General features: G+C 40.7%; 1 long non-coding RNA gene across 3 annotated transcripts; it reads left to right on the plus strand.

Moving 5' to 3' along the window:
* Nucleotides 1-417: 417 nt before the first annotated feature.
* Nucleotides 418-13,788, plus strand: LOC126035857 (uncharacterized). 3 transcript variants are annotated; one of them, XR_007505053.1, is made up of 5 exons: nt 418-790; nt 3,904-4,010; nt 6,203-6,393; nt 6,477-6,588; nt 9,261-13,788. It is a non-coding gene; the product is annotated as an uncharacterized LOC126035857 (long non-coding RNA). The 3 variants fall into 3 exon arrangements; XR_007505052.1 differs by having other exon boundaries at nt 6,493-6,588; XR_007505054.1 differs by having other exon boundaries at nt 6,493-6,588; nt 9,279-13,788.
* The last annotated feature ends 13,162 nt before the right edge of the window (nt 13,789-26,950 follow it).

Below are 26,950 nucleotides of genomic sequence, written 5' to 3' on the forward strand. Positions count from 1 at the left end.
CCCGGGGGCGGGGAGCGCGCTCGCCCCCGGGATCGCCCCCGCCAGGAAGGGGCCTCCGCGGCGGGGCTCCCCGGCTCCGCGCCGCCGCTCACATCTGCGCCGCCTCCGGAACATGGGCGCCGAGCCGCGCTCCGGAGCTGTCCAGCGGCGCCTGCCGCCGCCGCCGCCGCCGCCGCCCTGCAAAACACAGCGTCGCGCTCGCTCCCCTCCGCCGCCCCGGCGGGCCCGCGCCGCGGCCTCGGGCCGCGCCCGCCGCGGGCCGCCGGAGGGAACGGAGAGGCCGCGGGCTCCCGTGGGGCCGGGTTGTTTGTGTGGGTGGGTGGGGGGGGCCCTCCCCGGCACATCTCGAGCCTGTCACGAAGCGGGGAGGGGGGGGGGGGGGGACGCGGGGGCGACGGCGACTTCTGTCGGCTGCTCCTTCCCTCAGCTGGAGAAGGGAGAGCCGGCCGCCGGGGTGTGAGGCCTCCACCCGGGACACCGCGGGGGGGGGCGGTTGGGGGCTGGAGACCTGCTCCGGCGGGTCGGCAGGAGCTTTACCGTGGAACGGCATCGGTGTCACGGAGTAGCAGTGTTCCCCTCCGGCTCCCGCGTCCTGGCGGGCAGCGCCAGCGCAGCCCTTGAGTTGGTCGCCCGCTACCATTTTGCCTCTTCCCCTTCTTTTCCCTCCCAGACTCTCACTGAATAATTCATTCCCACAGCTCCCTTCGGCAGAGTAATGTCTGCAGCAGGGAAAGTCTCTCCCCTGCATGTATTTAAGGCAGGGTTCTTTAAGGGAAGAATCGTGAAAACGGTAAGTGATTTGCCTTGTTACAGCCATGCCATTCTTGTGACCTAGGTGAGATTACAAGAGGAGGGTTGTTTGGTTTTTACCCCCAGTCAAGCGGCACTGTCTTTGCGGCTTGAAAAATCAGCTGCAAAATTTGATAGTGTGGAAGGCTTCCTTACGTCTATAACTTCTCATTAATGTTAAAGACAAGATTCACTACGCATTTCTAGGATAAAAGCCTACGTCCTTATAATTTCTGCATCTCACACACATTAAATTTCTTCGGAAACTCTACACCCTTGAATGGCTTGCATTTTAGAGTTGTCATTAACAAAGTTTTTAAACGTTTCAGTGACACCTGACCAAGGTGTACCTTTTAAAGCAAGCACACATTGCGCACACACCACAGTCAAAGAACCCTCACTAATGTAGTAAATATCGTGGTTGTACAAAATAGACAGATTATTTAGAGAGTGACCAGAAATTAAAAATCTCTAAGCATAGGTTGTTTTGGAAAAATCACCCATAAATAGGAGTATGTGTGATATACAGCATCATAATGCCTTGTGATAATTCACAATTTGTTTAACAATCAAGTTTTGAATAAAACACACACACATTCTGGCATGAATGATAAAGCACTTTCCAAATACATCACTCTGTATTTATAAATTACACTGAAGTGTATTTCGATGCTCTCTGTTGCACTCGGTTCCCCTGAGTTCTAACGATGCTGGTTATTTTTGAGAATGAATGGGCTGTTTAACACAGCTATAGATCTTCCATTGTTTGTTTGAAAAAAGGCGATACTGTAATTCCATCTCACTGGTCCTGTTTTGCCTGGGTTTTTGAACACACTTGAATCGCATGGATCTTAGAAAATGGAAATCTTATGGAACCCTGGCTTTTACCACTCTCTAAATAAAAGTCCTGCACAAGTGTGCTCTCAAAATGTATGATCTGTGAACTAGTTAAAGGTACAGATAGGCCTAGGTTTTATCTTTCCTTTTCCATTCATGCCACGTCCTTAATGTTTGCTTAAAGATACTTTCTTTTAAGTGTTCTCCTTAACAGAAGATAAAGTCCTTAGGACCTAATTTACCATGAAAGGCTTTTTAAGAAATTTGTAAATCTTCATGTTTTATTTAGAAGTCACCAAGACTTTGTCTGGTAATTCCATCCAGTCTGGTCATGCAAGATTTTAATAGAATTGTGAAGAAAAATTTGATCTTTTTAAAGTCTTGGTACACTAAAATACACAATAGCTGTGTTCTAGATGGAGAAATGATGGCATTTATTTTTTTAATTCATATATAGAAGTTGCAAATCCCAATTTTAATACCTCTACTGCTGCTATCCTGTTTATTTGTAGAAAGCAAGGACAGTGCTGTTACTAGCTTTTAGATATTTCGTATACTTGCTTGGTTGTTTCATTATGCGAATAAACAAATGAATATTCCCGTGTTTAACACAAGAGGTCATACTAATCACACAGCATGTTACAAAACTAATCAGCTAGGGGTTTATTTCAGTTCTGTTGTGCAACCTGGGATATCTCATCACAGTTTCAAGGTCTAAAATAACAATGGTTGAGAGTTTGCATTTTCACAGCTAAAGAGGTGAACCTTCCTCTTTATGACACTGATTAATGAGCTGGAATAGAAAGATGCTATTTAATCTAACGTCTTTCCCTTGTAAAATAATTTAAGAGTTCACTTTTAAAAATGAATGTATTTGTTTTCAGTAATAAAACATGTTCTTCATGTGAACTGAATTGTTATACTCTTTTGTATCGCAAATAAATTAGCGTGGGCAACTCAGAACTGCTAAATCATACTAAACTGGTATGGAACCAGTGAACCCCTATGGAACAAATATTAGCTGTTTGGGATTGGGGCTTTGGATTTTTCCTACCTTTTCATTATATACTGGATGGAACTGCTCTTACTGATTATCATAGGTCCTGCTGCTGCTTTGCCAAAGAGGCTGCTTTTACACATACAAATGTGTGTGTGTGTGTACACACGCATGTGTGCACACACCTTTGTAAGAGAGAGACAATTACTGCAGATCTCATTTGATAATGGTGATTATTGGAGACGTTTGGAAAACAGATTTTTTTTCCTAAACCCACTAATTGCAAGAACAAGATAAATACTGTTGAGCAAAACTGTACCAACAGCAGGACAGGAAGTTCAACAGACACAGGAAAAATTAGATTTCTGAGAGGAAAAAACCACTATGAAATATTTGAAATGACAGCTAATGGCTAGTCATTGAAAAGCTCACAAAACAACATCCAACGGAAGTGCAATACCTACAGGCTTCAATAAAAGGTGTTAGAAAGCTATTTTGGCTGTTATCCTATTGCCCCTACTCATACCAGACTTAAAATCACTTAGAATTCTCAGAATCACTGAGAATCCTGCACTCATAAAAAAGTAAAAAAATATAGAAAGATAGTAACAAAAAGGAAACAAAAAGAATGAAAAAAACCCAAAAAAGCCTAGGAAGTTCCATTCTGTAACAGTAGTTTGAACTCAAAGCATATTTTGCACAAGACCTAGGATTTTCTAGAAAGCAGTAAAGGAAACAACCTTGTCCTGTTCGGGAAAAGCAAGCAGGTACACAGCTCAGTGTATACGCAGAAGGATGCCATTCAGTGAAAGCAGAGTCACATTAATAAAAACAGAGGTAACACTGGCAGCAATAGGCTATCATGAGATCACTCAGGGGTATCCATGCAGCAATAAAAATGCTTGGTGAGACAACACCAAATGACTGCAGTACAGCTGCCAAGACGATGGCGTGGAAACTAACCATATGAGCCACATGTGTAAATTACCTTTTGCATACCATCTGGCAGGGCTTTTACCCACCAGATGTCTGACATTCACCCCAGCAACTTCTGTTGTCAAGTAGTTATATGCCCTAACTGGAATCCCACTCCTGTTGGACCTGTGCTTATTTCAAAGATGTTTTGATAATGTTCCACAGTAGTGGGTGAAGGAGAAGAAATACCAAATAATGACTTTGTACAGATAATACAGCTGCGTATTAGAAGGAGGCATGCTTTACTGTTTCCACCTTTGATTTTATACCGTTTCACTAATTTGCACTTTCTTCTGCTTCTCCAGCATATCACCAATGAAAATGCAGATTCACTCCAGTTCAAAACCTTCATCTGTTGTCTGGGACGTGATGGATACAAAAGATAAGGACACTGTATTGACAGCTTTAAATGGTAACCAAAGTTTTTAAAAGTGTAAATGTCTTAACTTATGGAGGTGTAGCTTAAGAAATCTGTAGAATTGCTGCAAGCCTTTCCTCCAGTCCAGGGGCCTTCCTGAAGGGATGGAGTTTTTTCAATTTTTTTCTAACAGTATTTTTTATTACTATTAAACATGTTGAAAATATTGGATGGGGTCCACAAAACAGCTGGGAAATTAAGCATTTCTTCCCTTAATTCACTTTTCCATCCTTTCTGGAGATCCCGCAAACCTAATAACTTTCTTTCTTGCCACTACTTTTTTTTCATTGTCAAGGGATACTGCCACCTACGAGGAATTTCTTAGCTAGCTAATTGCATCAGCATTAATACTATTTTGCCCAGCCAATACAGCTGCTCTGCAGGTGACTATTACATTAGGTTTAATCTGACTACCTTTTATTAGTCTCACAAATTGCTGTAGTTTTGGAACAGAACTTTAACTCAGTACAATTACTGAAATAATAACATCATACAGTATTTATTTCAGCCTATGCAAAAGCACAGAGTGACTTTGTGTGTGGGGGCAGTTATCAAGTGTGAGAGCTTACTTTTAACTTTACAGAATCCAGTATTTGAAGAATTTTGACCTGTTGAGTCATGAGACAGTGTTACATCTAAATATAAGATCATACCTTGCAAACGTGGTAGTGCGCAAATTGAAGATGTTTGCAGTGCTTTTCCTCTCCATAAAATATGTCATTTCTGATTCATGTAGCAATTGATTCTAAATAATTAAATTTCATTTGCCCATGTTTGAAAAACAGGTATTTTTTTCCATTGGTACTTTACCATCAGTGCTTCCATTTTACCATCAGAGAACAGTTACTATAGATTTGCACTGGCATTGCTGTGTTTGGAAAATGCATTATAGGTTACTTAGTAACATGATCCCTTATTAGGCTCTAAAACATGAAAGATGGAATTTGCTTTTGTCAGGCGACAGATATGTGGTGTGTATGATTGCTTTCAAATCTTAAATGCATTGTAGGTTCTTCAGTCAGTAGCCCTGCCAATTCAAAGCATGTATAAAATGTAAGATTGCTTCTTTGATTGTGTTTACTGGGCCCTTTTTTATTTGTTTCTGCAGACCTGATACCCTGAAAGACGCCACAGCTTCCACAGCATGTTCAAATCCCATGTCACAAAAGTCTGTTTGTTTGTTGCTGTCACCTTCATACCTAAAGCCTTTTGGATATGTTCATAACACACACAAATGTCAATGTATGTTGTGGTCCTGTTCGCAGAAATCATATCTGTAACAAGTCTGGAAAATTTATACGCTTGCAGAACAAATGGAAGCAGGGAAAAGATGAAAGCCAATGTCCAGTTTTATGTTACCTGCAGTCCCACTTTCTCCTCAATATATGCTTAATTGTATTTGTATGGTTGTTTTTCTAATTTATGAGATGGCTGACTTGAGAAATGAGTTTGGGACAGAGGAATGGGGCAGTCACTGAGGGAAGAGCATCTCACTTCTTCCTTCCTAGTTATGTCCATCTGCAGCATGTTCTTTTCTACCCTCTCCTTCACATTACCCATCCTTCTCGCCCTTCCCTGCTGCAGAGGAGACAGGATGCTTACTCGTATGGTACCTGACAGCACCTGTGGGTCAGGTGGTGGAAGACAGGGAAGAGTTCTGCAGCTCAGCTTTTGTCAAAGTACAGAGTTATTCAAGCGATCTGTGCTTCAAGCTGGCTCTGGCTTGATAAGCTTAGAGACTGAGCAACTATTTGAGGTGACATTCCAGAAAGTGCTGGAAAGTTTTATAAAACTTTCATTCTCTGAAGTATAATTCTTCTCACTTCTCTCCCTTATCCGTTATATTTCCATACTACTCAACAAAAAATTAACTGTGTTTTTGAGGAAAGGACTAGACAGTTTTAGTTATCAAAACTACGATTAAGGAGAAAGGGCTTAAGACTTTTCACATAGCCTGTAAAATCTTTTCCCATTCAGAAAATATTTCTATAGAATTAAACTTAGTCCCTTCCAGCTGGGTAAAAGCCATCTCTGCAACCCAATATATCAGATTAGTAGCTCTTTTATTAGCAAAGTGACATTTAAAAATTTGTCTATCACTGTAGACTGCTTTAAGAAGTTAGGATAACCAGACTGTTTCTCAAAGGAAAAACTCTAATATTATTTTGTTTAAATTCTGTCTGCAGCTTCACATGTTCAAAATACATTCTACGTTAGAGTAGTCTGATGCAGAAATGGGAAATATATGGACCGTATGGTTTCTTCACTCCTCACCAGCATTTTAGATTTTTTATCTTTGGGAAAGATCAAAACCAAGTTTGAAGCAGAAAAGATCTTCTAGCTTTAATTATGAAACCTCTGCCATAACTATTACAAAGTATGTCCTAGAAGTTCTTTCTCAGGCTAATTTTCCTAATATTAAAAATGTATCAGTGTTCAAGCTGGTCTGAATAAAACTAGTTTTTCTGTCTCACAGAAGCCTACCCTCTGGACAAGAAAGCCACCTGTAGGGCATGATAGGAATCCATTTTCCCGTTTGCGATCATTACTGCGGAAGTAAGAAGGCAAATAGGTAAGAGATCTTCCTGTTCCATCTCAGGAGACAGCAATGCAGATGTGAGACAGTGTTGAGAGCAACAAATCATCAAATTGTCACATACTATTTGGTAATGCAATTTCTTTTTAGGACAGAATTCCAGTGTTTAGCAAGCCATGTTCTCTAAAGGGTGGGGATGCAACATCCACCTGCACCTCCACACACCTTGTTTCTAGGCACCTGATCCCTGCTGCGGAGCTCAAGCAGGTGGATTGGAGGGGTTAGCAACCCAACATGCAGAGCTTGAGCTACTCAGGAGTATGAACCAAGGATAGGGACATGATCTCAAGACCAACACTTAACTGATGACTCTCCTATTCAGGAGAATGCTCACCTGATGGGGTAGGAGCCTAAGCATTTTCTTTTAAACACCATCAGCTGTTGTGTTCTCCTCTTAAATGTAAGCTAGATGGGTCTGGGTGTTTCTTCTCCACATAAACACAGTAGGGAAGAAAAAGTGATTTTCCTTTCTGCCAGACTGAATGGACTCACACGCATATACCATCTCAGAGAGCAGGTCCTAAAAGTCAAGCTGCATCATAGCTGGGGGAAGGAACAACCAATCTTTCCCCTTACAATTTTCTGCCTATGAAATGTGAAATGACGCATGAGGTCAGACTGAATGAGAGTACACAAGACACATGGATCTAGCCAAAACCCAGTCACTGTCTTTGGAGTAGGAACAGGAATACCCTGCTAGGAGATGAAGAGAGACCCATTTACAGACTCGTCTCCAGGAGCAGTATGCAAATACCCACTGAATCCCCACAACATCTACCATTGTCCCCTTTAGAGGAGCCACAGGAGTGGGTTGGCCATCTCCAGACTCTCTCATGTTCAGGCTTCTATGGCTGCTTCAGCACAGTAGCAGCGTTTGAATGCTCAGGGGAGCACGCAGCACTTGGAACCCCAGATCTTAAAGCTACTTGCAGAACTAGCCTGAAGTCATGGCATTTGCTAAAAATTTCTAACAAGTTCTAAGTGTTTATTCTGACATTCAAGAATCGCTTATACTTAACAATACCCCAAACTGTGGTCACTTAGTCTTGCATATGAAATTCAGCATTTCATCTCTCCTGTTAAATATGTAGGAAAAGGATTATTCACTACAAGCTAATGTCATATTCATTTGTCATTCAGTTAGCATGCAGTTGTCAGTTTGGGTAAGTTTTTGTCCTGCTACCCTTCCCATGCATGTGCTATGTAATGGACAGGACTGTCATTCCAAGAGGTGAAGCTGCTACATGACTACATGAAGCTGCAAGTTCAAAGTGATTTTAAGTGTCTGCATGTGTTCTTTACTAACTCTTTGACAATTTCTTTTTCAACTGCACCAAGCTTCTTTATGATTTATGCTTTATAAGCATGTTTTGTACAACAGAAAAGGGAAAAAAGACTTTGTATTTGATGTAAAATAGCCACGATTTTATTTATAACATGTGGAATGTGGCATTAATGAAGAAAAAAAAAAAGCCACATTGTAATAGGTTTGGCTATGTTTATTCACAAAAACCGCCTAGACTATTTTTACTTTGATCTACCAGAAATTTACTCTTTAAACTCCTGAAGAAAACTTACCAGATTGGTATTCAGCAGTAGCTAAAAGGAAATAGTACAATTGTCTCTCTGAAATGTTCCTATCTTCTAGACCTAGTGGCCAGTTTTACAGAATTTAGAAGTTTGATTGTACTTTGGTTTATGTTTTTTGACTGCCGTGAAAGTGGACAGGATTTCTAATTTACTATTAAATGACATGACTTCGCAGAAAGTACATTCCTGGTTGTATTTCCCTATTAAATTAGTCAATGCTACCATGCAAACAAAAGCAGTATCAACACAATTAGGTAAGATTGCAGAACTATGTGCTGTGGCAATTCCATCAAGTCTAGAAGTACTTATGATGAGGAGTAAAAATAACATACTGCTAAATACATATGCAGTGGAAGTTAGAATGAACTGTCACCTTTTCACGTATCTGGTTGAAACTGCAGTTCCCCCAAAGCTGGATGATCATTTGGGTTTTTTTCCCCCTGGCAGGTACAACATTTTCCACAAAAAAAGCCGGTGCCTGTTCCTAAGCTGTTATGTGACAGAAGTAAATAATCTGAAATTTTGTTGGAAAAATAAATCAATAGAGCCTATCTCTGCTTTCTCGAATAATCAGCTATTACTCAGCGATCCCAGTTCACACCTTTTTCATGGTCCATTCTGTGTATGAGGGGATTAGAACAGAAGTTTTTGTACTTCTCCTTCTGAGGCTTTTACATTTAGTGTTAAACAAAAGGTCACAGATTGCAGTCATGCCTTTGAAGTCTGGTGGCTAAGACTTGAAGGTGAATATCATCATTTTTGCTCCTGCACCAATGAGTAGCTGTCTATCCAATACAGAAAAATATCAACACAGTGGCACAAGAATGTCTCTGCTCAGAATTCCAGTCCTGTAGGGCTGGATCCCCCAGGCAAAGCCAGGAGGGGATTGAAAGTTCGCAATGTCCTGGGTGACTGAGTCTAACAATAGGACTACTGAATAAGGGAGAGAATAATGCCACCTACTATGAAATTATGAGTTCATCTATTTTCATTTTATTGCAACAACTAACCCACTTTTTTTTTTTTTTTTTGGTAATTACATGTTATTACATGTTGAGACTTTCTGGTTTCTTCAGGGATGAAAAAGAACTTCTAAATCTGGTTTGATGTGAACCTCAACTTCCTAAGTACTCTGCTGAAAAGTAAATTATTCACAGTTTTTACTCCTAACTTTGTTCAACTCTGTTTCAAGTTTAGTGCTTTCATTTCTGCAGGCAAGTATTTACACAGACCAAATGTGTGTGCTAGTGAACGTTTGCTCATGTCTTTGTACAAAAGTATCTCTTTACAGATGTAATAGTATATTTTGTAGACATAGTCTGAATGTTTGCTTTTGAAAACTGTCCTAGAAGACAGTGGCGGATGTAATTGCAGAATCTAGGTCAGGATGATAGATGTACAGCAAGTGAAATACAGGAAGTATTAATAAAAAGCCATACAATTATAGGTGTGTCCTGGTTTCAGCTGGGATAGTGTTAACTGTGTGTCATTTTCAAATGAAATGTAATGGCTTACATTTGCAGAAAGGTGTCAGGCACAAACTCTGCCAATATGTTTGCATCTACACGTGTACTTGTGTAACTTCAGGTCTGCAAGAACACTGGGAAGTTAGGTGCTAAAGTACTGGAAATGGATGCACAGTTCCCACACTGGAAGGAAGAGTGGCACTTCTGCCTATTATGAGGCAAAGTGTGAACTTGCATGAAAATGCCCCCTAGTATGCTTATAAACAATTTCTTTGTAAACAGCTAAAAGCCATTCAAGTGGATCAGTATTGCTTATTGGTCTCTGATCTGTAATATAAAAGTAACTCATGACAGTGGAGCTAGAAGTGAAAATAAGACAGCAGTCACTATGAAGGTATACTGGAACTATAGAGATGAACTATGTGAGGTGGAAAGAATGGTAATGAGGGGTAAAAAAAGCTGCAATTCCAAAGTAGATGTGACAGCAGATGTTTAAAAAAATAATCTGAGACATAGAGACTGAAAAGTGTAATTATAAGAATGAGAGGTGGTGTTTGGCCAGAAATACACAATATACATGCAAAAGAAATTGTCTAAATTTGATGTGTCACCAGCACTGAATTTCTTAAAACGGAAGCATGTCAGTAATTAAATGCCAATGATAAATTCTGAGAACAAGATCTTATCCATGTAGAATACCAATACCATTTTGGCCCAAATCCTGAACAACAAAAGTTGGTTTGCTGATGTAAGATACATGCTCTTTTCTACTAGTGAGAATATCTTTCATCTTTACAAACTTGATGTAGGTCCTCAGCAGATGGAGGAGACGACTGACATGTCCCTTCTCTCATGCATAGCTTTAGAAGGCAGATAAGGCTTGTGAGCACCAGGACTGCCCATCTTTGTAATCTGTGGGGAGAAGGCAGTGCCCAGGCTCCAAGTTTAGGCCAGTGTCCTGTCCCTGACAGGAGCTAATCAGAGATTCTGTAGATGGAGACTGCTAAGCAGTTGGCAGTAGGTACAGGGATAATCCATCCCACTTGCTAGTGGTTACAAGGACAGAAGAATGGGGGGTGCTTTCAGGCTGACTTTAAATTACATGGGTGACAGAAGCCTGGTGACCGGTGTGGAAAGATGGGTCCATGTGGAAGGAGAGACAAGCATAGCTCTGCTGCTGGTAGAAGCCCCTTTCCAGTGCATCTCCACCATGCAGAGGGCCATCAGGGCGGGGGTGCCTGTCTGGTCTCAGCTCTGCCCCATAGTAGTTTTGGCAGTGATGACTACAAGCTAATAGGTTGGATCTGTCTTCCAATGTCTCTTATTTGAAATGCCAGATATAAATCTAAATCGATACCCCAGCCGCCTTCTAATCTCTCTGAGTTTAAAGCTCAGATTTACCGAGACAGTAATTTGCAAAGGTTCATATTTATGAGAAAAGAATCCTGTTATAAATTTTGAATATTCCCATTTCTAATACTTCATTTACTTGCTGCTAACTTTTCTGGTAAGAGACAGAAGACACAGGTCATGTTCTGTTTTTCTGTAATATGTATTTTATTTTTAGGCCCTTTTATTTAATACACTATTCTTATAATGTTGTGGAGTGCAGATATTTAGAAGACCACTCAAAAAAGCTAAGTAAGGAGGGCTTGTAGTATGCTTTTTTCACAAGTGTTTTCTATGCCTGGCCAGTAGAATTATCCCTTTCTCAGCCTCCTTTAGCACTGAAGTGCCCTTCTTGAGAGAGAATGTGCAGTACAGCACTTCAGAGAAGGTGGCTACTGCTTTGCCTTCAAAGTTATTAAGCTATTCCTGTTATTTTTCATCCTATGACTTATGTATGTATCTTTTGCTGTGACTGCATACTGAAGCTGTTCACTGAGCTACCTGCAGTGATGGGTAATATTCCCACCGCAGCTGACTTTGTAAAAGAAAGTTTAAAATTGTCCATTTATTGCTACATTAAAGCCAAGGTTCCCAACTTTATATCATTTGTTGAAGCCAAGCTTATCTACGAAGTCCAAGCAGAGAACTTATAATTAGTGACCAGCCCACCCTAATAACATCCTTTATCCTGTAAGGCATGTGCAAAGATTAACCCAGTTTACTTTTCAGGACACTTAAGAATGTTCAGGTTTTTCTAAATGTACGTGTAACAGAGCAGTGCAGTCAAGGGGACAGATTCATTTCTGCTACACCTGTGAAGAATATGGCTCAGGCACCCAGCAAGTTATGTCAAACTCTTAGATGCCGTGTGCCAGATCTTTTGGAACTTCTTAGCTGATGTATTTTGCCAAACTGACAATTAGATCAGGTGCTTAGCAATTCTGAAAATTAAGCTAATTACTATGATACTGACAGATATAATACTCTTTCTTAATTCTAGTACAAGCTTTTATTTTTCAATACTAGGCAGAAGAAGGGTGCAAGTATTCCAGGCCTAAAGAAAATAGTGGCACAGTGCCAGTGCAAGCAAAGACAGGTGATTTGCCTGGATGTAAAGACTTTTTCTAGACTAAACAAGACAGTGTCTTTCGTAAGGTTATCGAGAAAATGGATACTGAATATGTGCTTCATGAACGATCTGAGAAGAAAGTATTAGGCTAATCAGTAGTTTTGATTTAGGACAGCTATTTTTCGTGGTGACACTGATTCTCTTGTAGCATTAAAGTACAAGTATTAAATAAATATAGACATCATATTAAAAGTAGATAACTGGAATTATGCTAATACAGGGAGGAGGGAAGTACATGAAAAGAGGCCTTAAATATTGAAATCAGACATACTGGAAAGTATTTTCTCAGTAACAATATGAAAGTGGACACAAATAAGACATGTTAGATGAGAAGAACTTTCAAGGAGAAGCCCAAGAAATTCGTATCTGAAATTTGAAGAACTGTGCACAATGTTAATCAGTTTGTCCAGCTGCTGTAGCACTCTTATATTTCTGTGTAAAGAGATTGCCTAAATATGTTTATTGCATGAACATGTTCTTGTATATATTCTTGATTTATATATGAATGAATGAAACAGGCAAGAAGATTCAAAGCAGAAGACTATCTCTCCTTCTTACAGAAAGCAAATCCATATTTTAGGCTTATATAGTTACCTGGCACAATATAGCCTCTTGGGAATCTCCAAAAACAGAATTACCTAATAACAATTTTGTATAATTCTAGAAATTTCCAGTGCTAAGCAGTCATACCTTTACATCTATTTTACTGAAGAGAATCCTTCTCATTTTGTCTCACTGAAGGAAAATGAAAGAATAAGGTCACTGAGGAATTTTAATATGTTTAACAACATAATACGTTTAACATTTTAATATGTTTAAGTCTGAATAAATAGTTAATAATAATGAATAAACATGAATTGATTGCTAGCATTTTCCCCCACAAATCCTGCTTGGAGGAATAATATTTATTGCAGTAGCATTTCTTGTCCATCATGGATGTAAACATCCACTTTTTACAATAAACTACGTAAGATTATTGTCCTTTGGCAAGAGGAGTATCAGCATTTTTATAACTTCTGTTAAAAAATCCTTTTGCATTGTCTTCATTTTCTCTGAATATCTGCATTCCCTGAGTATCTCAAGAGTGAACCTTTTAGGGGGTGATTTTTGGCCACTAAATTGCCCATCTCTAGTCAACTTTTTCCAGGGATCCAGATGAGCACTAAGTACATGACCAAACTAGGATGAAGATGTGTCATAATCCTGGTACTGGAGAAATGATAAATGATCAGCGAAGCACAGAAAACCATTGGCAAAAGAAGAAACTATTAGAATAGAATCCAGATTAGGAGCTTGAGAATAGCTCATGATCTTATCTTTGAAACTGTATTTTCTTAATTTTAGAAATTAATTTGAAAAGGTGCTCACTAAGGTAGACAAAGGCGATGTATCATAGAAAACCCTCTCACATTTCAAGATTTGCCTGTTTTGAATAGCTGCTCGTAACTCATAGAATGAGTTATTGAATGGTTTGGGTTGGAAGGGACCTTAAAGGTCCTCTGGTTCCAACCCCCCTGCCATAGGCAGGGACACCTTCCACTAGACCAGGTTGCTCAAAGCCCCATCCAGCCTGGCCTTGAACACTTCCAGGGATGGGGCATCCACAGCCTCTCTGGGCAACCCGTTCCAGTGCCTCACCGCCCTCACAGTCAAGAACTTCTTCCTTACATCCAATCTAAATCTACCCTCTTTCAGTTTAAAGCCATTACCCCTTGTCCTATCACTACAAGTCCTTGTAAAATTTCCTCTTGGGCTTTCTTGTAGGCGCCCTTTAGGTGCTGGAAGGCTGCTGTAAGGTCTCCCTGGAGCCTTCTCTCCCCCAGGCTGAACAACCCGAACTCTCTCAGCCTGTCTTCATAGGAGAGGTTCCCCAGCCCTCTGATCATCTTCATGGCCCTCCTCTGGACCTGCTCCAACAGGTCCATGTCTTTCTTGTAGTGAGCTCCCCAGAGCTGGACGCAATACTCCAAGTGGGGTCTCATGAGAGTGGAGTACAGGAGGAGAACCACCTCCCTCAACCTGCTGGTCACACTTCTTTTGATGCAGCCCAGGACATGGTTGGCTTTCTGGGCTGCAAGCACACATTGCCAGGTCATGTTGAGCTCATCAACCAACACCCCCAAGTCCTCCTCCTCAGGGCTCTGCTTGATCCACTCATCGCCCACCCTGTATTTATGCTAGGAATTGTCCTGACCCATGTGCAGGACCTTGCACTTGGCCTTGTTGAACTTCATGAGGTGGATTTCTTAATCATGGTTTACATTAATTATTTCTTACCTGAGTAAATCTTTACAATAATTGTGTAAAATTATGAACTTTATTACACTAGAACATAAATCGTATAACTGTAAAGCGTTGCCCTGGTTTTGGCTGGGATAGAGTTAGTTTTCTTTCTAGTACCTGGTATAGTGTTAAGGTTTGGATTTACTATGAGAATAATGTTGATAACACACTGATGTTTTCAGTTGTCGCTAAGTAGTGTTTATACTAAGTCAAGAATTTTTCAGCTTCTCATGCCCAGCCAGCAAGAAGACTGGAGGGGCACAAGAAGTTGGGAGGGGACGCAGCCAGGGCAGCTGACCCAGACTGGCCAAAGGGGTATTCCATACCATGTACTGGGGGGAGTTGGCTGGGGGGGCGTGGGATCACTGCTTGGGAACTAACTTGGCATCGATCGGCAAGTAGTGAGCAATTGCATTGTGCATCACTTGTATGTATGTTCCAACTTTTTTATTATTATTATTATTCTCATTTTATTATTTTTATTATTATAATTATTATTTTCTTCCTTTCTGTCCTATTAATCTGTTCTTATCTCAACCCATGAGTTTTACTTTTTTGTCCCGATTCTCCCCCCATCCCACTGCGGGGCGGGGGAAGTGAGCGAGCAGCTGCATGGTTGCTGGCTGGGATTGAACCACAACAAGCATTTAATCAGTGAAACTCTTCACTACTGAATACCCACTCAGCTCCACAGAGCATCACTTAACCTCTGTGACAAGAACTAGAGGTTCAAATGCTGGGCGCCACATCAGCAGTAGCAATAAATTCAATAATTTCTCAGCAGTTCTTTGGTATCAAGCCACTAATACAATCCAGAAGCTTTACTTGCCAATTACAACTTGAAACGTTACAGAATACACTGGAAGAGTTAGTCATCTAACTGTGAAATTGAGAAGCAACACATGAACCTGATTTAGACAGTAGACAACTGGCATTTGAGGGACGATGGCACTTCATAAAAATAAGATGCTACCATACAGTACACAAGATAGACTCCCAAACCCAGACTGTTTCCTGGGGCACATTATTCATCACTGCTCCCTGCAAAATGGAGGGGAAGTCAGAAAAGGAAGAAGAGGATGCAGCGGTGCCTGTGCCATGTTTCATCTGCTCAGCACACGCCCAAGATGCGGAACAAATACGGTCAGTATCTGCCTCTGCTTGGTGAGCTTTAATGTGCATCTCTTAGCTCAATACTTTAGCCACTAACCTAGAGGGTTTTCTGAAATGGGTCTCTTAATAGAATACACTTTAAACACTCATTAGTGCAGGGACTGGAGTCCAGGCTTCCAACTCCCAAATGACTTCCTCAGCCATTAGTCTGTAGAGCTTTGCAATGGCTATTTAATTATTCTGTTCAACAGTAAAGTAATTGAGAAAACCTTACCCTATATTCTGGCAATTAGAGAATCCAGCTCAGAGGGATTTAAGATTTTATCACACAGGAAAGATCTACAGCATGGTCTCTCACATGCTAGGAGACAGTCCTAGCCCATGAGATTATTTAATAAGTGAATTTGTGGGAACAGGTAGCAGCGCCTCTGTTTTGGAAAGGGCAGTGAGGGAAAGAGAGAAAACATATAGCAAGTCGCAAAAATGCCTGCTGGAGTTGGCTGTGATGGTGGGAGAGGTAGAAGAAATATTCAAAATCAGTTTGTTCTGATCAGATGTAGAGATGATCTGGGGGCTTACCTGATCATTACATGTAAGATTTTATTCCTGGGCATCCCCAAAACCCAAGTGACTCAGGAATTTGACTGATAGAAGGGAAAGCATCTGCATAATCAAGCAGCAGATGTGATGGAGGCCTAAAAGCCTTGAGTCCTGATCTTAAATCCTTCAACAAGTCCCCCATAAAGAAAAGATCCAGATGGACAATTTGAATACCTATTCCATATTGATTTCTGAGAAAAAGAGGATATGGGAAAAACAAATAAAGGAGGGAGTTTCAGGCAGAATTTATCTATGCATTTGGTGATTCAAGACGCAATAGCTGAATTACTAACTGCAGAATATATAACCTCTTGCTTAAGACTACATCAACACCAGACAGCTGGCAAATGGCCAATATGATGCCAAGGTTCTTGGGAAGATAACTGACACTACAGACCAGTAAACCTGATGTCAGGACTGCAAAACTGAGTAAGAACTGTAATAAAAGATAGAAGTAATACACACATGGATCAGTAAGATTTTGGGAAAGAATCAATTTTTTTTCTTACCCTTCAGGTGGGGCCCTATCTAAAAATTCAATGGATTTCCTTGAAGAAGTCAACACAGTTGTGTTAACAAGGGAGAACCATTTAATACACTTGGATTTTCAAAAGACAGTTTAGTGGGGCCCTGAAATCAAGTTTGCAGTAAATAATCACTAATTTTTTCCCCCACTGTATAATTCTTCTCAAGCATTAAAATGGACTGTTACGTGGCAAGGCCACAACACGAAAATTTACTAAATAATTTCATTTACTGAGGCAGAATAGCAAGTCACTTCATCAAAACATTTCAAACCCATTAATTCTTACAGTGTTTTTTTTCTCTCTGCATATACACTTTATATTTTTAAGTACTAAGAGGATGCATAGCAGCCCTGATAATCTTACTGCTCTTCCACCAAGGCCCTACTGTAAATAAATAAAACAAAGGAAAATGCAGTTGAATATGAACAAACTTTGCATTAAAATACAGCATATCTTTATTTTGCCTGTTGTGAGGGTGTGAGTCCTGGCAAGAATACCCCTGCTAAGATGGCTAGGTGACCAAGTCAGTGGACAAAGAGAGAGACTCCTCCAGCAAACTATTCAGGGAACTAAATCCTGAAAAAGCTTTTTTGCTCTGATTTTAGAGGAAAATTATTCACATGACTGAGTTAGCTGGATAATGAGAGCAATTAGATTTTAAAGGGAAACATAAATAGCCTTTTATCAAAAGTGATAGTTTAATCAAGGATGATACACAGAAAGGTTTCTCCTCTTCTGTTACAGTGTATTTTTTCTCCCTTCACCTGCCACCCTGTGTGTCTCTAGTGGCAATAGCTTGAGTTTTGTACATAACTATATGCAATTGCAGACTGATTTAATTAAAAAAAAAGAAGGGGAAGGGGGCAGAATAGGGTCCTTGAGTCACTTTTTAACTGACAGCTGGTCAATACTTTTCATTCAACATTTTTCTTCACCTTCCCAAAAGGAATCTTATGCCTAACATTTTTTTGTCATGGGGAGAAAAAAGAATTTTCAGATTTTGGGATTTTATTCCTTTTCCGTTGCACTCTATCTATCTCCTTCAATAAACTGGATTTGGAGAACAGTTTTAGCTGGGAATATTGATTTCAATTATATGAAGAGGGAAGATATAGAAGGATTATTGAAAGAAAGAGGAAAAGAGGAACAGTGTTGAGAAATGCTGATCTTGCCAAAAGAGAAGCACTGCTGTAGTGGAGATACTCAGTTAATGAAAGATAAGCCAAATCCTCTCTGTATATTAATTTCACCTTTGAATTCTCTGTCTTTCATCTAATGGGAGTAGCATTAGCAATCTACACAAAAATAATAGTGCTTATCTTGTAACCTTGTAAATGTAAGAAAAATAAAGGAGAAATGAAGAAATTGAACTTCAACATTTGCAGCTGGACTATTTATATCCAGTCTATAAATATATAGAGCATTCTTTTGTACTCCCTTTGTTTTATTGTGCTCCCTCACATGGCTATGCCAAAGACAAAAAAAGCATCTATTTTAGATTTAGTTAGAGCTTTTGCAGCACACAATGTTGCAAAAAAGACAGCTTTCTAGTTCCAAACTGCTTCCCATAATATTTGTACTTTGTAGGTGACTTGCAAAAGCTTTGATTTTAATTTGGGGGAGATTGAAAATTACTGAGGCATCAGAGAACTGCATAATACTTCTAGATCTCTTCTTCACAAATTGAGTTGAGAGCTGGATGACACAGTATGTTTCTTTATCCCATAATATGTGTAACCATACCTTATGTTCATTTGCTTAATTCATCGGTCTGCTTCCTGTTAAGTGCTCTGCTAAAGAATCTAATCTTCTGTATCTTTTAAACCATTTTTCTTTCTTTTTTCAGAAATGACCTTGAAATTTTATCTTTTATTTCTTGATAGATACCGCTTGATCTACTTACAAGATAGATTTCTTGATACTCACTGCTTTAAAAAGGCCTGAGCTTCAGAAGGTGCTGAGAAGCCAATCTCAAGTATCAGGCCTTGTAAATGCATGAGACTGGGCACCGAAGGCAGTGGTTCCAATGTCAGTGCAGGCTTGTGAACATCTTGGTCTTACTACCTGCTCTCTGTAAGTGCAGCTGATGCAAAGAGAAATATCAATCCCTATATAAAATCCCTATCAGAATTGTGTTTGAGCCTACTTTTTAGTCCTCTGTTTTCTGAAGAATGTAAGCCAAATTCTTCACCTCAAAATGAAATATTTGGTAGGATCAAATGCCTGCGAGACTAAGTGAAAAGATACTAATTTCAACAGATGCTGGATCAAACCTCTATGTACAGTAATATCAGCTACTCTACCCTCTCTGTATCTATCACATTTAGCACACAACGTTGTGAAGCCACTCTGGCGTCACAGTGCTGAGCATTGCAAAAACCTAACTTTGATGTAGTGGAACCCAGCCTTAAGCACCTAGGTGGCTTGTGCAGAAGAAAGAGGGATTTGCAAACAGGATCCACAAGAGCTAGCTAGTAGGTAAACACAAGTGTAAAAAATGTATGCGGCCCGTTCCCCAGGTTAGTAAGCATTGGAGGTGAGCACCTCTCTCCACTTTCAATTCAGAGCCTGAAATCTCTCCTGAACACACGTCAGTATAAAAGCAAGCCAGAAACAGGAACAGCATCTTCCCTCTTACATCATCATCTTGGAGTTAGAAACTCATCTCCTACCGTTTGGAAACCCTCCCAGACTAATATTTTGCTGTGTGTATCTCTCTCCTGCCAAAGCATTGAATAAAGTCTTTGAGGAAGAAAAAGAAGAGAAAAGGAGCATGACTATACAGCCTAAAGGCTCCAGCATTCAGTGAGGCAGGGATTCCTGATGTCCAAGACTCTGATAGTTGTCCTGTACCAGTATGGAGCATCACCTCCATCTCCTCTTCCAGCTGTGTTTTGAAGAAAGCAATGTCTGTGATTGTATTTAATGAAAAGTGCAGTCCTCTAGATTTTGCACAGCATGTGCTGTACAAAAGCCTACCAGACCGCTGCCTCAAAGAGACTGATGTAGTAATATCTAATTTCTGTGTCCAAGTGACATTATGTGTTAACTGCTCAGCTGTAGGGTTCAGTTATATGGAAGTTAGTTATTGGACCTGAAAATAGCTCATGGTCACAAGACTGTTCCAGGTGCCTTTAGAAGGCCTTGAACAGAATAAATAAGAAGATAGAAGAAGAAAGATCCCAATTAGGAAAACACAGGTGCACATTCCACGATAAAGGGAACTTGGCACTAACAACCTCAATTCAGGGGCTTATCTTGACCAATTGGACTAAGGCAAGTCTTGTATGCTTTAATTAACACAACCAATTATGTCTTATGTTTGTGCGCGTGGACAGTACCGATGTAACCAATCACCGCTTATGCTTGTGCGTGTGGACACCAAGTGCTTGCATGTAGTAGCCAATCAAAGTCTCTCAACAACTTAGAGAATTGTATAAAAATGATTAGCTAAGCTCAATAAACTGGCGACTTTAATCATCACATTGGTGTTCCGTCGTCCGGGCCCCGCACGGATTAATCCCTAAACCCTACATTTGGCGACCTCCGACGTGATCCGAAGAGGAACAAGAGGCAACGCTACTGAAAAGGCGGGGGAATTGCCGCGGACCACGGTGGCTTGAAAGACAGCACCGGCACTGCTCGAGAGAGGCAGGACACTGCTTGGGAAAAGCAGGTAAAATCGTAAGCTTACGTTGATAAAAAGGGCGGCAAGGGTTTCGCAGCATCTGCGAGGGAAAAGACAGCCGGAAAGATATTTATGAGGCTGGTTGAAAAAACAGAGAAAAATATTAAAAAGGACAGAAACCTTTCAATTAGTGTGGGTACAGCTTTTGAGCTTAGTACCTGGAAAGCTATCGGAACCTCCCTATGGGATGAAATTAGTGACAGGTCTAAAGAAGTTAAAGGTCTTGCAACTTTAGGGAAATTGATTAAGATAACTTTGCAAGAAATGAAAGCAGATCATAAAGCATCTGCATCTGCTTTTGCTGCTCTCTCTCTCCAACCGCAAGCGAAAGGGAAAAGCGGGGAGAAAAACATAATGCAGCGAGAGAGACTTTTTGGAGCTTGTCCGCCTGCTCCTGTGCTCTTGACTTCTGCTCCACTCCCTGGGACTGCCGATATTAATCAGACATCTGACAGTTCCCAAGCCTCCCTAACTGTACAATTAAAGGAAACTCTACAGAATCAGGGAGTGAGCAAAAATCTGCCTATGAGAAAACAGCCCCCAGATACCACCGTTCAACATGAACAAATTATACCTATCATATACCCTGATTCAAATAATGCAAACGAGGATTTGGCTACTATAATACAAGAACAAGAGAAAGCTAAAATACATGCTGAAGCTCACGCTGTAGCACTCACGGTAGCATTACAACTGATGGTGCGACAGGGAAAAGGAGACTACGGCCCATACAAAGACCCCCCCGCGTGTCACTGGTGCAGTCAACCAGGGCATTTGAGACGTGCGTACCCTCAACACATAGCAACGCAGCCTCGATCTGTGCCGGCACGGACTAACAGCAGCCGGTCAAACTTTCCTGGGGTCTGTGAGAGGTTGCAGAAGCCTCTGTACATCCACAAAAGCTATCGCTACACAAAGACATACGAAATGTACATGATGTACAAAAACTTGTCAGAGACCTGCAGTGGATCTGGCCTTATTGTGGTATTACAAATACAGACTTACAACCACTGTTGGACTTATTGCGGGGCAGCAATAGCCTAACTTCTGTACTACATCTAAGTGCGCCCGGGCAGCAAGCCTTGACAGCAATTGAGCAGAAAATCACATCATCTATGTCTGGCAGATATATCCCTGATTTGCCCATAAATTTGTATGTATATAACTCAGACAAGGAAGTTGCGGGAATTCTGGGTCAGTGGGATGAGCAACAAAAACAAAACCCATTGGTAATACTAGAATGGATATTCTTGCATGCTAGCATGTCAAAAACGGTAGTCACTAGAATTGAAGCTCTGGGGATGTGCATTCAAAAAGCAGGGGTAAGGGCGATAGAAATTTCAGGGAGGCAAATGGACAAAATGATTTTACCTGTGTCGCTTGATATTGTGAGTAATGCCATGATGAAAAATGACTGCCTTGCAGTAGCTCTGCTGGACTTCAAGGGGGAAGTGGATAATCACTACCCCCCTCACCCATTATTTAAAACAATGTTAACAATGGAACCACACTCTATTTGCAGTGATAAGCCGCTGGAGGCCATTACCGTTTTTACTGATGCTAGCAGCAAGACAGGTAAAGCAGGATTTGTATATTTACAGGATGGATCCTGGAAATCTGAAGTCATTCTGTCAGAGGGGTCAGTACAAGTGCTCGAGCTATTAGCCGTATGCTCTGTTTTTAAAAAATGGGATAAAACACCTGTCAACCTTATTTCAGATTCTCAATATGTCGTGGGGATAGTCAAACGTATGCAGAGGTCCCTACTAAAAACTGTAAACAATAAGCAGCTGTTTATGACACTTTTAAAATTATGGATGTTACTAGAAAAACGGACAGACTTATTTTTTATCGATCATGTTCGTAGCCATACAACGCTGCCGGGATTCATTGTGGAAGGTAATGCGCGCGCAGATCAACTGGTAGTGGCCAATGCAAACATCTATTTTAATACACCCAAACCTGATTTGTTTGGACAAGCACTGCTATCCCATAAATTTTATCATCAGTCGGCAAAAGCGCTGAGTAAACAATTTAATCTTCCATTGCAGCAAACCAGAGCTATTCTTGCTGCTTGCCCAGACTGTGCGAATATTCCAAACTTAAAACCACAGGGGGTGAACCCCCGGGGATTATCACCATTGCAAATTTGGCAAACAGATGTTACGGAATATCCCAGTTTTGGGAGATATAAATTTATTCATGTATCTGTTGACACATATTTGAACCTTATGTGGGCTACTCTTCATATATCAACCAATGCTAAAGCCGTAATTAAGCACCTTTTGGCAGCATTTGCTGCCATGGGAGTGCCAACAGAAATTAAAACAGACAATGGCCCGGCATATCGCGCACGGTCATTAGAAACATTTTTACAGATGTGGGGGGTAGCTCATAATTTTGGCGTACCCCATAATTCCACTGGTCAAGCCATTGTTGAACGTGCACATCGGACCTTACGGGGGAAGATATGCGGCACTGTACCCCCCAAGAGTTAATAAGCAAAGCACTGTATGTTTTGAATTGGCTACAGCCACGTGGTACTGAGGATCAGATCCCAATTAATAGGCATATGTGTGGGAACAAAAATGTTGATAAAAATCAGCCGCAAGTTTCAGTATTCGATCCGTTTTTACAGCAGTGGCAAGGACCTTGCAAATTATTTACGTGGGGAAGAGGGTATGCTTGTGTTTCCACAGGTAATGAACAACCCCATTGGATACCGGTGAAATGGGTCAAGCTGTGGATCGAGCGACTAGATGCCATAAACAACTCAGAAGAGCAAGAGCAAGAGGCAGCGGAGACGTCAGCAGGTCCCGAAGCCCTAGATAGACCGACTAGAGAAATCACGACGGAGACCGACAGTCAATGTGGAGATTAAGAATGTGTGTAAAAACCATGGAATATGATATCGGTTTTGGATATGTATTTTAGTGCGAGTGGGTAGAAAAGATAGTGAATCATAAAAAAAAAATAAAAAAATAAAAAAAAATTTTTTTGTTGCTAACAGTTAGTTAAAACTGAAATTAGAAGTAAGGTCATAGACTCAGTTAAGAATCTAGAAATAGGGCGATGGGAAACTCCATTTTTCATTAATAACCCCGGGGCGAGATTATGCTTGTGTTTTCACAGGTGCAAGCCCACAATGGACTTCCGTTTGATTTATATGAACATCATCATCCGAAGCATCATAGATGGTGCGGCAATACGAATACCACCTCAGCCAAAAACTAATGCGTAGGTCATCTTAGCTAACATAACAGATTAAAATTGTCAGTGCATTACAGCCGCATCACAAAGCCCATGAACGAACTGATAAGATAACTATGACTTGTACAGTGCGCCTGGCCAGCGAGTGCATGTGTCATAGGTTTTCAATTGAGGTGGATTTTGGCACCTGCCGGCCACGTGTGCTAAAATCCATTCCTCTGCAAATGTATAAATACCGGGATTTTCCGAAGAGCATCAGGCTGGTGTGCAGCAAAACCATAGTTGCCTCCGTAGGGACACCCACATAAAACTGACACCTACTGATTGCTGGGCTAAGTTTGCGGAACAAGACAGCAATATGCTATCAAAAAAAAAAAAAAAAAAAAAAAAAGAGAGGGGAAGATGTAGGGTTCAGTTATATGGAAGTTAGTTATTGGACCTAAAAATAGCTCATGGTCACAAGACTGTTCCAGGTGCCTTTAGAAGGCCTTGAACAGAATAAATAAGAAGATAGAAGAAGAAAGATCCCAATTAGGAAAACACAGGTGCACATTCCACGATAAAGGGAACTTGGCACTAACAACCTCAATTCAGGGGCTTATCTTGACCAATTGGACTAAGGCAAGTCTTGTATGCTTTAATTAACACAACCAATTATGTCTTATGTTTGTGCGCGTGGACAGTACCGATGTAACCAGTCACCGCTTATGCTTGTGCGCGTGGACACCAAGTGCTTGCATGTAGTAGCCAATCAAAGTCTCTCAACAATTTAGAGAATTGTATAAAAATGATTAGCTAAGCTCAATAAACTGGCGACTTTAATCATCACATTGGTGTTCCGTCGTCCAGGCCCCGCACGGATTAATCCCTAAATCCAACACTCAGCAAAGATAAGACAATGCTTCCCAGTGTAGGAAACCTTTAGAGGCAGAAACTAAGGTGGTTGTGGCTTAGGTCCTGTGGATTAGCACTGAACAAACCCCTGAAGACCTCCCAGGTGAAAGTTAGTCTTTGTGAATACTTACCATATTTTGCTTGTTGCTTTCAGCTCGACAAGGGGAAGAGAGGGTATAAAAAGCCCTCTCATCTTGTCTATCTATGGATTAACACAGCAGCATAGCACAGCTGCAGTCTTGAGCTCCCTTGTGTTGCCATTTCTCGGCATGCCTACATTATTCCAGTGATTCAGAGTCTGCCTACATTTCCCATGTGACTGGTCCCTAATAAGAAAGAAAAGACAAAATATCCATGGTTCATTTGAGGTCCCTTATTTGTGATTCATTAGCAAAAAATCTAGGGTTTTGTAAAAATATGTTTATTGAACTCAAGCGAGATGTCTAACAGCAGCAATGATTCTGTCTTTGCTGGTGTAATACGTCCGGGGTTGAATTTTAAGTATTTATGTGTATTTGACTATATTCATCCTTCTAACCACTTTTTTTCCCTCATGAGAGTTGTAGATCTGTTAATGCAATAGATACAAATTGAATAAACAGAATTGTTGAGAGCACATTACCTTGAGCTAGGAAGGACAAATTGCTAGTCCAGCCAGCTCAGGTATGTCCCGCAGCCTTGTTCCCTGCACTTATGGTCTCAAGGTGAGCAGTGGAAGGAAGCAAGACCAAGTCTGTCTGACCTCATTAGTCTAAAAATGCCCTAAGCCTCACTGCTCTCCAAAGCTTCTGTCTTAATCAAGCATCTTCTTCCAGTTATTTGTGATTCATGGTCTGGAGTTGCCTTTCTGTGGTAGAAGCCTCTCTCCTTTTGAAAAAAAAATTAGAGCTGACAGGAATAGACATAAAAACGCAGCCTGGAACATTTTTTTCCAGAACTTGGATTCAATGCCTCCTCTGCTTAAGGTAATTCTCAAGGAGAGCCCAGGTCACCCTGCTCCAGGCTGGGCTTGGGGACAAATGGCACCTACAGGCTTTCCTCCTGAAGCTAGGCCACAATATGTAAAGAAAGCAAAATTCGGTGGACCAGAATGAGTTAAGATTTCCTTGTTTTTTCTTTTATAAGCAATTACAGCAAATGCATTTAAAATTTTCAGTAAATTAAGAATACCAGCTTGAATTACATATTAGCAATTACTGAAATTGACTATAAATATACCATATATTATCAGCTGCAGAAAGCACTTTTCTTCTGTTGGTAAAAGAATTGAACCTTATCATCATCACCAAACTAATAAAGTAGGTTTCCTGTTTCCTTTTCTATATAGTTCTCGTGACTTCTGCTGTGTAGTCACAGGGGTACCACTAGCACAGGCAGATATGTGTAGCGATAAATATGTGGAAGCCAAATAAAATCTTTACTTAGTAGAGTTTTTTGAACAGGCAGAAGTATGTAAAAAGTCGGAGCATCAGCTGGCTATTTTATTTGTGCAGTTCTTTGCAAAAACACTGACGATACAGGTTAATAGAGCTGCATAACAAACACTAGAAATGCAGGCATTTACAATGCATGGAAGATGGTAGTGTAGCGGTTGTTGCAGCAGAGACTGGCATGTCAGTGAAGTGATTTAGCAAGAGAAATTTTGCTAGACATTAAGACAGACACTAATGAGGTGAAATTTCTCTTCTGCATATGTCTTTGACTGAGCAAGGGTAACTTTGTTATCTTTCTGTTCCTATCTTCTGCATTTGCTGTCGTGCCCTAGACAAGCTTAAAGGGAAGAATTGCATTTATTCAGAATTATGCTTTCCTGTGCTTCCTTACCCTGTGATTTCTCAGAGCTCCTCTCTGCACCAAGTCTCTTAGAGAAACTCTGGCCCCAGCACATAGCCAGAACAAGAGATGTGTGCTGTATGTGTGCCCTGACCACAGACCTTCCCCTGGTATTCACACAGAAATACCCCTTTCTTCTCAGCTATCTTCCTCCTTGATTCGCGAAAATTGAAGTGTTTTTACATCATGCTATGAGCATGTTGTAATTTCCATTTTCCTTTTAGCTACATTAGCACAGCCAGGTATCTTTCTGTATGTGGGCCAGTCCTATCCTTCTTTCCAGTAGCATCATGATTTACAGTCTGTAAGCTGCAAAACCAGTGCAGTTACATTGCTCATGTGTCAAGACTTGGGTGGCTTGTTCCTAGTGCAACATACAGCCTTAGCACATCAGAAAGCAGAGCTTGCCTACACCAGTATGTGGATGGTCCACTCCGTCTTCTCCATCTGCAGTAAACTCACTAAAATATCAAAGTTATTGAAGGTCAGGAAGCCACTTTTCACCCTGAAAAGATCCTGTTTCTTTTTTCATCACTATTTGCACATACTTAGATATGTTAGCGAGAATGTTATGGTTGAAATCCTGCCTGTCATACCTATGTGATTAATCACATTA

This window comes from Accipiter gentilis, chromosome Z (genome assembly GCF_929443795.1).
Source record: "Accipiter gentilis chromosome Z, bAccGen1.1, whole genome shotgun sequence".
In the NCBI taxonomy this organism is placed as follows: Eukaryota; Metazoa; Chordata; class Aves; order Accipitriformes; family Accipitridae; genus Astur; species Astur gentilis.